Below are 13,942 nucleotides of genomic sequence, written 5' to 3'. Positions count from 1 at the left end.
GCTAACCATGTGTATTTGACAAATAACATTTGATTTGATTTGATTTATCATTCATATTTCAGGCAATACATTCAGTTTCACTCAAGCAAGCATGGCACTTCAAAACTATATCAAAGAAATTATTTGGAGGGTGCTTATATTTGTCCTGTTAGACACAAGTGTGTAAAACTAATGTGTTTTGTATATCCCTACTCCCCACAGGGTATGGTGTCATGGTATATTTCTGCTTTACCAAATGAGGAGAGTTACATACTACACACCAGTCAGAGTTATACTTAAACTACATCTTTAATAAGCTTTGCAGTAGCATTTGACTTTCAACAATTCACTATCTATAATGAACCATTGAGAGTGACTACAGAAAAATACAAAGGTATTTTATTGCCAAGATACACCCCTCAACTTACATGACGAACCACAGATCTTAGGAACTCTTCAAAGGGACTTTTACTTGAGAAAGGAGTATCCCTTAACATTTGCTATAAATTATCGCTCAGTTTGGTCTCTAAAACGAGGTTCTAATCTCGTTCCTGGTACTTCATAGCACAAAAATTATACCTCATTCAAGGCATAACTCAATTGTCAACTCTAGATACTCCCATCTCAAGTAAACCCCCTCTTGACCCCACTCCTGGACAAGCTCACTGAGGGGAGTGAGCCTCTAGGTCATACACTATCCCAGGATAAGTGTAAGATGAGAGAGGACATACAATGTTTTCAGACACTAACCTACAACTGCCCCCAATGTGAAAAGGAGGGAGTGACTGGCGCACAGACATTGAGAAAAGTAATTGGTTCCCCATTAATCACGCCATCCCTTCACATGGTTTAAGAATATGTAAAGACACATTCACATATGAAGACAATGTTCCCTCCTGTTCTTTTCCCTTTCTGATATTCTGCATAGCACCAGGGACATGTGAAAGACAAGCCTGACCTCTCCCCTCTCTGGGCCCCAAGTGACTGAGCCCTAGCTGAGGGAAAAGTGCAACTGCCAACACTATAGTCCAAAAGGATACATTCTAATGACAAGTATCTCACATAAGCATATTATGCAAATAAAGCATCTTAATTATCTATGTTACCCAACTAATTCTGATTCATCTGCCACAATGGCCAGGGTCACCATTGTCCAGCACCCCTGGAGCAATTGGGGTTAAGTGCCTTGCTCAAGAGAACAGCAACAGAATAAAAAAATTAACCTTTTCGGCTCCAGGAATCAAACCAGCAACCTGTCGGTTACTGTCCCAACGCTCTAACCGAGGCTACTTGCCACCCCTACACATCATTGGATAAAAATGTACAGTTAGGATCAAATGTAACTGATACCGACCTATTGCATTGCCATCCAGTCTGGTAGACCCAGTAAATATCCTGAAAAAACAAAAAAATATGACATTTTCTCCATCTGCAAAAGTGAGCGTTATTATGGTCTTATGGGGAGAGGAGGCATTATACAGGATAAAGGTTTATTGCGTAATAAAACTGGAGGGGAAACATTGAATCAATTCCACTCTGTCAGCCTACCTGTCAACAGCAACGACGACACTCTGGGAGCTTGTCTCTCCAATGGACTCCTGAATACTGGCTGTTTACGGTCCACATTACCTCCAACTGCAAGACAAACAAGGTGTAATGAGAAAAAGCTGATGGTTCACGTTTCAAGCAAACCCCTTAGTCAAACAATGACACATAACATGTTAAGAAAATATCAAACAATTAACCATGATGACATTATCACTAAGATAAACACTGACATACACGTACAGCAAAACTAGCCATTGTGACAGTAGCCTGAAAGGTATCTAATCCAACAGCCTGGGTGCATCCCAAATAGTCCCCTAGTATTCCCAATATTGACCAAAGCTCTATGGGGTTAGGGTGGAATAGGGAAAAGTGTGCCATTTGGAAAGTAGACTATTAATGAAAATGAGGACTCACCCAGTCCCATGTACTCTGAGCTGTCTGAGGACTGCTCTCAGGCTGGCGAGGAGGCCCCCTTTGGCCGGGACCGTCCTGAGATGTAACGGGCCTTCACCCCCGTCCCGATCAGCTGGGCCAGCTCCAACTGACTGATACACTTCAAGATCTGTGGAGAACAGAGAACCTTTCAGATGGGATTTTAATGGAGGGTTACTATACTAATCATCCTTTATTTAGCTATTGAGTCAAGTTCTCTTTTACGATACTGGTTGATAAAAACAATGTACAGGGAGCAACGCCAACCTAAGTCAGAGGATATTCTCTATAATAACGTCCTGGTTGGTCCGAAATATTGAAATACAGTGACTACTACGTAAGATGATAATATGGAAGAGATTCTAACCTCATGCCAGGAATTGTCCAGGTAGTTTCCGTCAGTGTGGGCGACAGTGATGAGGGTCTTTATGGTGTCGATGTTCTTCTGCTTCATCTCAGAGATACCACAGCTGGCTGTGAGCAGGGTGAACCGCGCCAGGGCCTGGACGTACGCATCACGCTCCAGTTGGATGGTGAAGATGCAGGCTATCCTGACGGCACAGCGGATCCCCTCCAGACACAGAGGCTACCTCAGTGTCATCACAGTCCTGAAGACCCACACTGAACGCTGCTAAGAAGGGGTCTATGCCAACTGGGGAAAAACACACACAAGGTCAGTACAAAAATAAAGATTTATTTTGATTTCCAGACCTAGGATGTTGGTGCAAAAAATATTACATTTGAGTGTAAAAATGTGTAATACTGTCTTAGAATTGGTATTCTGCATTTGGTTCCAGCATCAACTACAATCCCATTTTATACTGAAGGGAATGCATTACTACTGTGAGTAATGGTGACGTAACAGCGTTGGGATGTTGTACCTTAAACATTAGTCGGACCATTTAAATAGAATCAGTTTCATTCTAATTCTTATCCTAACATTAATTTCTTTCAATTCTTATCCTAACAGTCATTTATTCTAATTCTTATCCTAACAGTAATTTATTACAATTCTTATCCGAACGGTCATTTATTCTAATTCTTATCCTAACAGTAAATTATTCTAATCCTAACAGCAATTTATTCCAATTCTTATCATAACGGTAATTTATTCTAATTCGTATCCTAAAAGTAATTTATTCCATTCTTATCCTAACAGTAATCTATTCTAAATCTTTGCGTCTGACTTGGTCTAGGTGGGATACCTTGAACATAGGTCTGACGTGGTCTAGGAAGGTTACCTTGAACATGGGTCTGACGTGGTCTAGGAAGGTTACCTTGAACATGGGTCTGACGTGGTTTAGGTGCGTGGCGTTGGTGAAGGGAGCCTGGACGTTGCTGACTGCCTCCATCCGGGCCTTGGCTGTCGAGGCCATCTGCTCCATCTCTACGGGGGAGGGGTCGAAACAGACAGACACTCAGTGAGCATACTCTCACACACAAACACACCTACTGGACACAGTGTCAACACCTAACCACACAAAACAATAATGTAGACCCTGTATGCTTGTTTCCTTCTTGACCCTTGTCATTTTGTCCACCAGCAACAGAAAAGAGACTGGCTTTGTTTGCTGGATTTGAGGGTGATTTTTTTTTGTGTCGTTCATGGTTATTTTCTTCCTGCGATTTCGTCGTAAATGGCTGACAGGTACTCCTCAGGGAAATCTTTGCTGTCGTTGATTCCTCGATTCATCTTGATGTATTGCTCTTTCGTCATTTTATTCTACACCTGGTAGGGGGGGGGGGTCAAAAAAATGTTTAGGTCACAGAAAAAAGCCGTGTCTGAGTGACTTACTTGTGGACTGTGAAGGTCTGTTGTCAACATAATGATTGAATAAGCCAGGACGTATCTGCACTGGTGAACTCAGTTTGCCTGAAGGATTAGAGAAACAAGTCCAATGTCATAACATCTACTGTGCAATAACATAACTACCATCATCATCCATTAACCCACACCACGGGGTCTGTCTAGTGAGATTCCAGAGAGACACTCACCCTTGGATACATTCTAAATATCTGGCCACAAATTTCTCCATTAGTCGATCGATCTCCTGGGCCTCTCCGGGCAGACGGAAGCCCTCCAGGAACAGACGCAGAGCCGAGACAAAGTCCTTGCCTTGGAAATCCATCTGGTCCACGTAGGTGTACATCCCCTCTTTATTAATGCGCTCGTTATCCCCGATGAACTCCCCCACATGAGCCTGGAAAGCAAAGTCCATACAGAGGAACTTCAACGTACACATAAACAATGAAAATATAGTGTACACTGTATACTCAATATATTTGTGGACAAGAAAAAGTGAGAACAACAAAAGTTTGACATTTAAAAAAAAAAGAAAACAAATCACAGATTAAGACGGCTCTTTTAGGGGCAGTTTCCCCAGACATTGAGCTTGATGTTTTGTCCAGGACGAGGCTTCATACGTGTCTGGTAAGCTGCCCCCTGAAGGTTAACAGGCAGTGAATCCCATTGCATGTTATGTAGTTCCAGTGGGTCCTAACAGAATCTAGCCTCTCCTCCTGATGCAGAAACTGAGCTAGGTCCTCCAGCGTGGTACCCAGCATGCCTTGCTCCTGTAGATACTGGATGCCCCTCTTTGGTTTCTTGTTGAACCTGCACAGGAAGAGAGAGCGAAATGTCACATCTGTATGACACAGGCACATTTGAGAGCACAAATTCTGCTCGGTCACTTATCGCCGACTGAGCAGAATGACTGATCTACAAATCCTAATGATTAGTTATTTAGGATGCAAGTGAAAGCTGCTCTGACATTACTTCCAGTCTCCCACACACTTACAAGTGAATGCCTTGCTCGATGATCTCCTTCTGCCACTTGAGGACCGCGATGGCTCTGCGTTGTCCGTTCCTGACATGAGGGTGATGTAGGAGCCGATGCCCGAGGAGGCATTGGAGTCCAGGGAGTTTGAGTGGTTGATACTCTGGAGGCTTGGTGCTCTCACTGGGTTCCTGCTCCGCGGGCTTCTCCTGACCTACAGAGGTGAGGGGTGGTACGTAGGGACATCCCATAATGTCACGTATTACCGTTCCCTTTATAAAACCCCGTCAGAGGTCTCAGGGGCTCACTACGAGGTCTGCTGCTGTAAGCCTAAACACCACTAGTGCACACTTCAGGTTGGCAAACACAGGGCCACACAACAAACTGAAGAGTCACTTACTTGACTATCAGTTTTGCTTAAACTGACATTCAAGATCAACCTCAGTCTCTAACTGGAACCATGAGTCTAGGAATAGATTTGATGCTTTACCTGCTCTTCCTTGGAACAACAAAGACAGAGCAAAGCAGATCCAGATCAGCAATGGAACATGTCGTGATAAACACAAATATAATTGAGTCTGAGCTGCAGAGAGATGTCAGATGTGTAGTTAAGAGATATGGGTGGGAGCAGGGCCGTCGCGTCTCAGTGGGTTTGTGGGTCATTAAGAAGCCCCTAGGATACTGCAGTAGTTATGAATGAGCATGACTTGGTCTCAGAGGAAAGGTATTATTTATTCAACAGTAGGTAGTATTGTAGGTAAGTGGTATCTTACCTAGACTGGTCTGAGAGTTGGGGTTCACAGACTGATCATTGCTCCACTCCACCATACACTTGAGGATAGACACTAGACACCCCAGACCCCTTTTCCTCAAGCTCAGCTCCTACAACAAAAACACATTTAAAATGGTCACAACAGGAAAGGTGATGTATGGAAGGTGAGTGTCCATTGGAAGCATCTCTTACCTGAGCAGGTGTGGTGCCAAGCTCATGCCCCACTCTGCCCTGTGCCATCTTAGACAGGTAATTGACCAGCCTCTCAAATATATTAGCAACGTTCAGGTCAGTCGTAGTTGACATAGATATCTTGAAGTGGGAGAGGAGGGTGAGGAAGATGGAGAGCGAGAAGACCTCGGGGACCGAGGAGGCGCCGTTCTTAGACAGCGCCACACACAGGTACTGCTTGATGGCGTCGATGCAACATCTCGTTGGTCTTGAAGACGGGCCCAGCGTTCTGCAGGATGGACAGCAGCAGCTGGATGGACAGCAGCAGCTGGATGGACAGCAGCAGCTGGATGGACAGCACCTTGGAGCGCAGCTCGTGAGATTGACAGAGACAACGTTTCCTTGACGCATCCCAAATGCCTTATTATGCATTTTAAGACTCATCACAAGCATTTATGACATCTTTACAATGTCATACATTCCTCTTCTAATGATCTGGACTAACAGACAGTTGACAATGTTATGCATAGACATCCCATACTATACGCCTTAGACATAATAAAGGCTCAAAACAAGTTACAATATGTACCCACGCCCTTTAAGGGCTACCAAGAGGTTCAATCACAGTCAACTCCTATGGCCATAGCCTACCGGTCTATTCATACAGTGATTCATTGTGACAGGGTATCAAGGAGAGTTTACTTATGATCAGGGGGTCCATCAGACAGAGGCTTCATGGAGAGTTTGCAGAGGGAGCGAAACACTTAGAAGGCGTCCTTCTGGAGGATATGGGAGAACTTAGCAACAGGGGAGGAACCACTCGTAGCTCCAGATTCCTAGAAAAGGAAATGCACAGATGTCTCTGGTATTAAACACACAACATCATGTTCAAAATGTACATTAGTACGCCAAATCAGATGCCACTCTAATACTTGGATTTATCAACTAATCTGTTAATAGTCCCAAGACAGTATTTGAATCCCAAATGGCACCCTATTCCCTATTTAGTGCACTACTTTTTACCAGGGCCATAGGTAGTGAACTATAGAGAATAGGGTGCAATTTGGGAAGCTATCAATGGCATTCTATGTAGGGGAGCAGTGTGGGTGGGCACCTGAGTGTCATTGGAGACAGAGAGCCTATCGTAAGCCAGTGAGGGAGTGAAGGCAGTATATATGGGCGTGCCAGGGATACCGTCGGCATGGACGTTCTCTGTGTCGCTGCCCAGCTCGCCCTCCTCCACCACCGGGACTAGCACATCGTCTACACACTCTGTAGCGCTGCACACACTCTCCCTACATTCTACACACACACACGCAGGCATGCGGGAACACACACACACAGGGACATCAGCAAAAGAGCTAAAGATTGTCTCAGAAAACAACAGTGGGGCTAAAAATGAATTAGAACGTAAGAATTTATATTTCTTCCTAGCGCAACGTGAACAACTTTCAAGGCACTACAGTGAGTCCAATGTTCTACAGACAAGACATACTATATTTGAGTATAAAAGGTAAGAAACTGATGTGTTACCTCCAACAACTTTATTAACAACTTCCTGCAGCATGGCCTGGACCACCTCTTGAGCTTGCTCCTCATAGTTGACTGGTTCTTCCTCTACAAGCCCTTCAGCATCTTGCTGGAACAAACCTAGAGAGATTTAAATGCACTTTACCATGCTTTCCTATGGTGACTTTGTAGTCATATTGACACAGACGGAGCTGCTATGTAATAAACCATTACACATAACTCCTTTGTGAGATCTTCCATTTAATGTATCCCTCCACTAGGAGTACAAAACATATTCAACTGCAGAGGTTTTCCTTTTCATTATGAATCCCAATAAAGGACCTCTGCCTTGTAGAGTTTAACTGCCTCTGGTCAGGCCAAGAAGTCTAGAATGGATGCCACATTCAGACATTAGTAGTATCCTTGGCTTGTCTCCTGTTTCTGTAGCATGAGGAGGCTTGATGTACAAGTACATCAACGTACAGAACGCTCGTCTACCGCACGGCCTTACCCCCAATCCATCTCCTTAATGCAGAGTGCCAAGCAGACACATCGGGGTCCCATTTTTTACAGTCTTTGTTATGACTCAGCTGGAGACCAAACTCCCAACCCTGCAATCTCAGGGTGGACACTAATCACAAGGCCACTGAGATGGTTGGTCACACACACAATATACTTTGATTTGACAATTTTTTGTTACTACATGATTCCATGTGTTATTTCATAGTTTTGATGTCTTCACTATTATTCTACAATGTAGAAATATTTTAAATAATGGATATCATTATCAAAATCAATTATGGGTGCCTCCTGTCCCTGAAAATCCTGATTTTGATGCCATTGCTTAGTGGGCAGTAATATTGAACACTCAAACACAACAGAGGACTATGTCCACTATGTATGTGCCAGCTGTTAGATCTACTGGTTTGGCACAACCCTGAGAGAATGGGCCTGAACACACCATTGATGCGTGTTATCTGCTCAGTGGTTAGATGACAGACAGGCCAACAGGGCCAGTCATGCCAGACACAGGATTAACACTGGGGAGGAGAGGAGAGGCAGGCTGGGGCTGGTCTGTCTGTCACACAGACAGGAGGAGAGGAGAGGCAGGCTGGGGCTGGTCTGTCTGTCCCACAGACAGGAGGAGAGGAGAGGCAGGCTGGGGCTGGTCTGTCTGTCTGTCCCACAGACAGGAGGAGAGGAGAGGCAGGCTGGGGCTGGTCTGTCTGTCTGTCTGTCCCACAGACAGGAGGAGAGGAGAGGCAGGCTGGGGCTGGTCTGTCTGTCTGTCCCACAGACAGGAGGAGAGGAGAGGCAGGCTGGGGCTGGTCTGTCTGTCTGTCCCACAGACAGGAGGAGCGGAGAGGCAGGCTGGGGCTGGTCTGTTTGTCACACAGACAGGAGGAGAAGAGAGGCAGGCTGGGGCTGGTCTGTCTGTCACAGACAGGAGGAGAGCTCATAGACCACACACACCTTTATAATCTGCAGCTGAACACCGTCTGTCTGAGGCCCTTGAAAGCAGCCACATATGGTCTCGATGATTCTATCGATTAACCTCTTTCCAGGTGTAGTGTTGTCTGGAGCGTTTCCAGTGAGGTGGCCATAAGCAATGAGTCTCTGGAGAAACAAAAGTGAGGATTTACCTTAACTGAGTATGATACAATAATCCAGAAAAATACTGTGGAACTTTAATAACTGCCATTCGCCAAGATTAGACATACAGTTGAAGTGTGAAGTTTACATACACTTAGGTTGGAGTCATTAAAAGTTGTTATTTCCACCACTCCACAAATGTCTTGTTAACAAACTATAGTTTTGGCAAGTCGGTTAGGACATCTACTTTGTCCATGACTCAGGGAATTTGTCCAAAAAGTGTTTACAGACAGTTTATTTCACTGTATCACAATTCCAGTGGGTCAGAAGTTTACAAACACTAAGTTGACTGTGCCTTTAAACAACTTGGAAAATTCAAGAAAAGATGTCATGGCTTTAGAAGCTTCTGATAGGCTAATAGGCATCATTTGAGTCAATTGGAGGTGTACCTGTGGATGTATTTCAAGGCCTACCATCAAACTCAGTGCCTCTTTGCTTGACATCATGGGAAAATCAAAAGAAATCAGCCAAGACCTCAGAAAAAAATTGTACACTTCCACAAGTCTGGTTCATCCTTGGGAGCAATTTCCAAACACCTGAACATACCACATTCATCTGTTAAAACAAGAGTATGCAAGTATAAACACCATAAACAAAGATCGTACTTTTTGGAGAAATGTCATCTGGTCTGATGAAACAAAAATAGAACTGTTTGGCCATAATGACCATCGTTATGTTTGGAGGAAAAGGGTGAGGCTTGCAAGCCGAAGAACACCATCCCAACCGTGAAGCATGGGGGTGGCAGCATCATGTTGTGGGGGTGCTTTGCTGCAGGAGGGACTGGTGCACTTCATAAAATAGATGGCATCATGAGGCAGGAAAATTATGTGGATACATTGAAGCAACATCTCAAGACATCAGTCAGGAAGTTAAAGCTTGGTCGCAAATGGCTCTTCCAAATGGGCAAGGACCCCAAGCATACTTCCCGAAGTAGTGGCAAAATGGACAACAAAGTCAAGGTATTGGCGTGGCCATCACAAAGCCTTGACCTCAATCCTATAGTAAATTTGACGGCAGAACTGAAAAAGTATGTGCGAGCAAGGAGGCCTACAAACCTGACTCAGTTACACCAGCTCTGTCAGGGGGAATGGGCCAAAATTCACCCAACTTATTGTGGGAAGCTTGTGGAAGTGTTCCCGAAACGTTTGACCAAAGTAAAAAAATGTAAAGGAAATGCTACCAAATACTAATTGAGTGTATATAAACTCCTGACCCACTGGGAATGTGATGAAAGAAGTAAAAGCTTAAATAAATCATTCACTCTACTATTATTCTGAAATGTCATATTCTTAAAATAAAGTGGTAATCCTAACTGACCTAAGACAGGGGATTTTTACTCAGATTAAATGTCAGGAATTGTGAAAAACTGAGTTTAAATGTATTTGGCTAAGGTGTATGTAAACTTCAACTGTATGTTTACTGAACTTGTGTGTGTGTGCGTGTGTGTGTGGTGTTACCTGCTACTGACCTGTAAACAATCTAGAGATGTGATGACGATGCGAGGACATTTGGACTGGCAGGCTAACTCAAATGGCAGGAAGTACTTGTCTGCTTCTATGACGGTATCCTTGGACTTGACCGGTGGTAGAGCACTGGAATCAGTATTGTTGTCTCCAGGAGGGGGACTGGGGGGGGAATACAGAGTGACAGCTAAATGGTTAAAACATTAGGCCAAACAAACATGTCTGAGCAATTCAACCATCTCATATGAAACGTTTGTGCCTTGGCAATGGCCAACTGCCCCCAATGCTGCAGTCATATTGATGCTCCTGAGGTCCTCTGTAAACATCAGCATTGCTGTGATTCATTCAGGTAGGCAGCTGGAAGTGGAGTTGCGTGCAGTCTGCAGAGAAGGTTAGAGAGGTCGGGAGGAGGTCAGGGGAGGAGTACCAGTGTCGGCATTGTGGATACTGTCACAAACACACTTGGTGCATTCCGATTCTCTACACTTCTCCCGAAGTGTGCACTTGAACACTGCCTCCAATGGAAAAATGGTAGAAACTCCCAACAGCCAAAGCTTACAGCAACCCAATGCTTTCAAATCCATGAGGAGGAGTGAACACTTCGGGAGAACGGTAGAGAATCAGGATGTAGCCATTGTCAGTTAGCTGGGGGATACTGACCATCAATACTGAGTTACTCTTTATCCCACTTCTCTTTTCGGCTCCTTCCCTCAAACTTTAATTAGGCCTGCTATGAAGCAGATAGGCCTAGTCTTTTTTTTTTATAAACTATATTTGCATCTTCTCAGACTCGAGAGGTGTTAATTTCCCCAATGCACATTTGACAGGAAAAAAAAAACTTTTGTTTTTAACATTAAGTGAAGAGTGACTGTTACGAATCCCTTTTGGCCTGACAGTCTAGGGGAGATGGTAGCGAGACCCGTAACAGTCTAGGGGGGATGGTAGCGAGACCCGTAACAGTCTAGGGGGGATGGTAACGAGACCCGTAACAGTCTAGGGGGGATGGTAGCGAGACCCGTAACAGTCTAGGGGGGATGGTAACGAGACCCGTAACAGTCTAGGGGGGATGGTAACGAGACCCGTAACAGTCTAGGGGAGATGGTAACGAGACCCGTAACAGTCTAGGGGGGATGGTAACGAGACCCGTAACAGTCTAGGGGGGATGGTAACGAGACCCGTAACAGTCTAGGGGAGATGGTAACGAGACCCGTAACAGTCTAGGGGAGATGGTAACGAGACCCGTAACAGTCTAGGGGAGATGGTAACGAGACCCGTAACAGTCTAGGGGAGATGGTAACGAGACCCGTAACAGTCTAGGGGAGATGGTAACGAGACCCGTAACAGTCTAGGGGAGATGGTAACGAGACCCGTAACAGTCTAGGGGAGATGGTAACGAGACCCGTAACAGTCTAGGGGAGATGGTAATGAGACCCGTAACAGTCTAGGGGAGATGGTAACGAGACCCGTAACATAACTCATGCACATTATAATAGTGAAAAAGTAAAAGTGAGAACGAAATAACCACGACAACTGAAATCTACCGTCAAACTCGGGGTTTATTGGAAAACACACGGTAATGGGGGGAGCAGGAAAAGGGGCTGAGCTGGACCCAAGGAAAGAAACAATAAGTATTCAAAAACACCCCTAAGCTAGACTAGCCTACTTTAACAACAGCTATAACTAACCAAAAGGAGAAGACAATAACAAGAAAACGAGACACATCAAAACAAACCTTGACAATATTGACTAGAGATTACATTTCACACACACACTATATCTCAAAAGAAACCTACCTCAGTTTCTCTGTTTCTTCTTTAATTTCCTCTGAAAACAGAAAGAGAGAAACAATGAACTAAAGAGCCATGTTATTGGCCCCTCATGACCGGTATGATGCTGCTCTTGCCACAATAATCAAGGTCAATATATCAACAGCCAATGTAATACCCCAGCAGTAGAGAGCTTCATTACATGAAGGCATGACCACTTTGTCAAATTAGCCCATGTCCTCCACGACTATAAATTCCTGCCCTTGACCTTCATAGAAGATCCTGCCGAACTGAACACTCCATGCAGATCATGAAGTCGCCTGGTAATCAGGGTTTTGTCTGCACAGAGAAGTATTGGGTGGGTCGCCTCAGTGTTTTTCCAAACAGTAGAAAAGGGAGAGAAAAAAAGTGGTTTTAAAAATAATTTTCAAGATGGTAAAATGTTTTCAGTGTAAACTAGGATGACTAAAACTAGATATAAAGTATATAGAAAAGATCAGAGACCTTTGTTTTTTTAAATAAGATCTTGGGGAAATTACAATCACCAAAATAAAAACTAGACAGTCAGGGAGAATCTAAAATTCCAAAAAGTATACATTCAGGAGTATTTTTTCATGGCATGGGACTACCTACTGATTTTGTTATAATGTTTGAGTCATTCAGATGGCATAAGAAAGAGCATGGCATGGGACTACCTACTGATTTTGTTATAATGTTTGAGTCATTCAGCATAATAAAGAGGCATAATCCGTGACAAAATGAAAAAACGTGTAGAATTGTAAAATGTTCCCTCCACCCCATGAAAAAACACAGACAGCGCCATTGGCCACGCCCAGTCACACCCACCTGTCAATCACCTAAGCCCCAATTTGATCCAGCAAAAAAAACCTGGCAATACAATTACTGTTGAGATGCTCAGAGTCTGAACAGGAGAGAAAAAAAATCCAATACTGTAATATAATATCGCATATCTCTTCATAGGAGTTATTGTCCATTTCATGAGTCATGATAGGATCATCACCAATGGCCTCATGTCAGTGACATCTTCAGTCCTGGCCTCCACCAACCAGTCAATCTATAACCACAAACCAACTGCCTACATAGTTCAATACTTTGGAGCATGGCAGATAGAGATAACCTCCACTCCTCCATCATTTACATGGCATAGCAAAGGGAGGCACCGACAGCTCAAAAGTGTACCAGACTCAATCAATACATAATGAAAATGAACTAAATACCTTGCCTAGTGTAGAGTGGAATGCAGAACATACAAATGCACCACATGACTTGTCAACCCCAAAAGGCAATCAGTAAACAATCTGAGAAAAAGTCCATGCGTTTTGTTACCACCAACATCTGCACCATATTTTACCACCAAAACCAAGTAGAGAGGCAGCAGGTCATCCAGGTGTTTAACGCAGATAATGAAACATCTAGTATCTGTCTGCGACTCCACGGTCGAGCATCCCATCTACAGCCAGTGAAGGTGAGGTTGGGGTCATGGTCAGCATCATCTACTAGGTTTCATATTGGATGGCAGTCATGTTGTAATGTTATTATCAGGATCTGACACTGTAGATGCTGGGGGTTATCGGTGCTCATATGGAGGGTGGTGGTGTACAGAGACCCTCTGTTTTAGTTCAATAAACCACTTCTCAAATCGGTTGGAAAAGACTTAACTGCATCCCAAATGGCACTCTATTCCCTATATAGTGACCTCCTTTTGACGAGAACCCTACGGGGTGCTATTTGGGATGCATACTAAAACTTAAGAGTGAACTGTTTAAAATATCACTATGGACCACACATTCTCCTTGACCATCTACCTAAATGTTCACTTGAATCTACAGGCTGATCTCAACAAAGCTAAGG

This window comes from Oncorhynchus kisutch, linkage group LG30, assembly GCF_002021735.2.
Source record: "Oncorhynchus kisutch isolate 150728-3 linkage group LG30, Okis_V2, whole genome shotgun sequence".
In the NCBI taxonomy this organism is placed as follows: domain Eukaryota; kingdom Metazoa; phylum Chordata; class Actinopteri; order Salmoniformes; family Salmonidae; genus Oncorhynchus; species Oncorhynchus kisutch.
Note: the sequence above shows the minus strand (reverse complement) of the source record.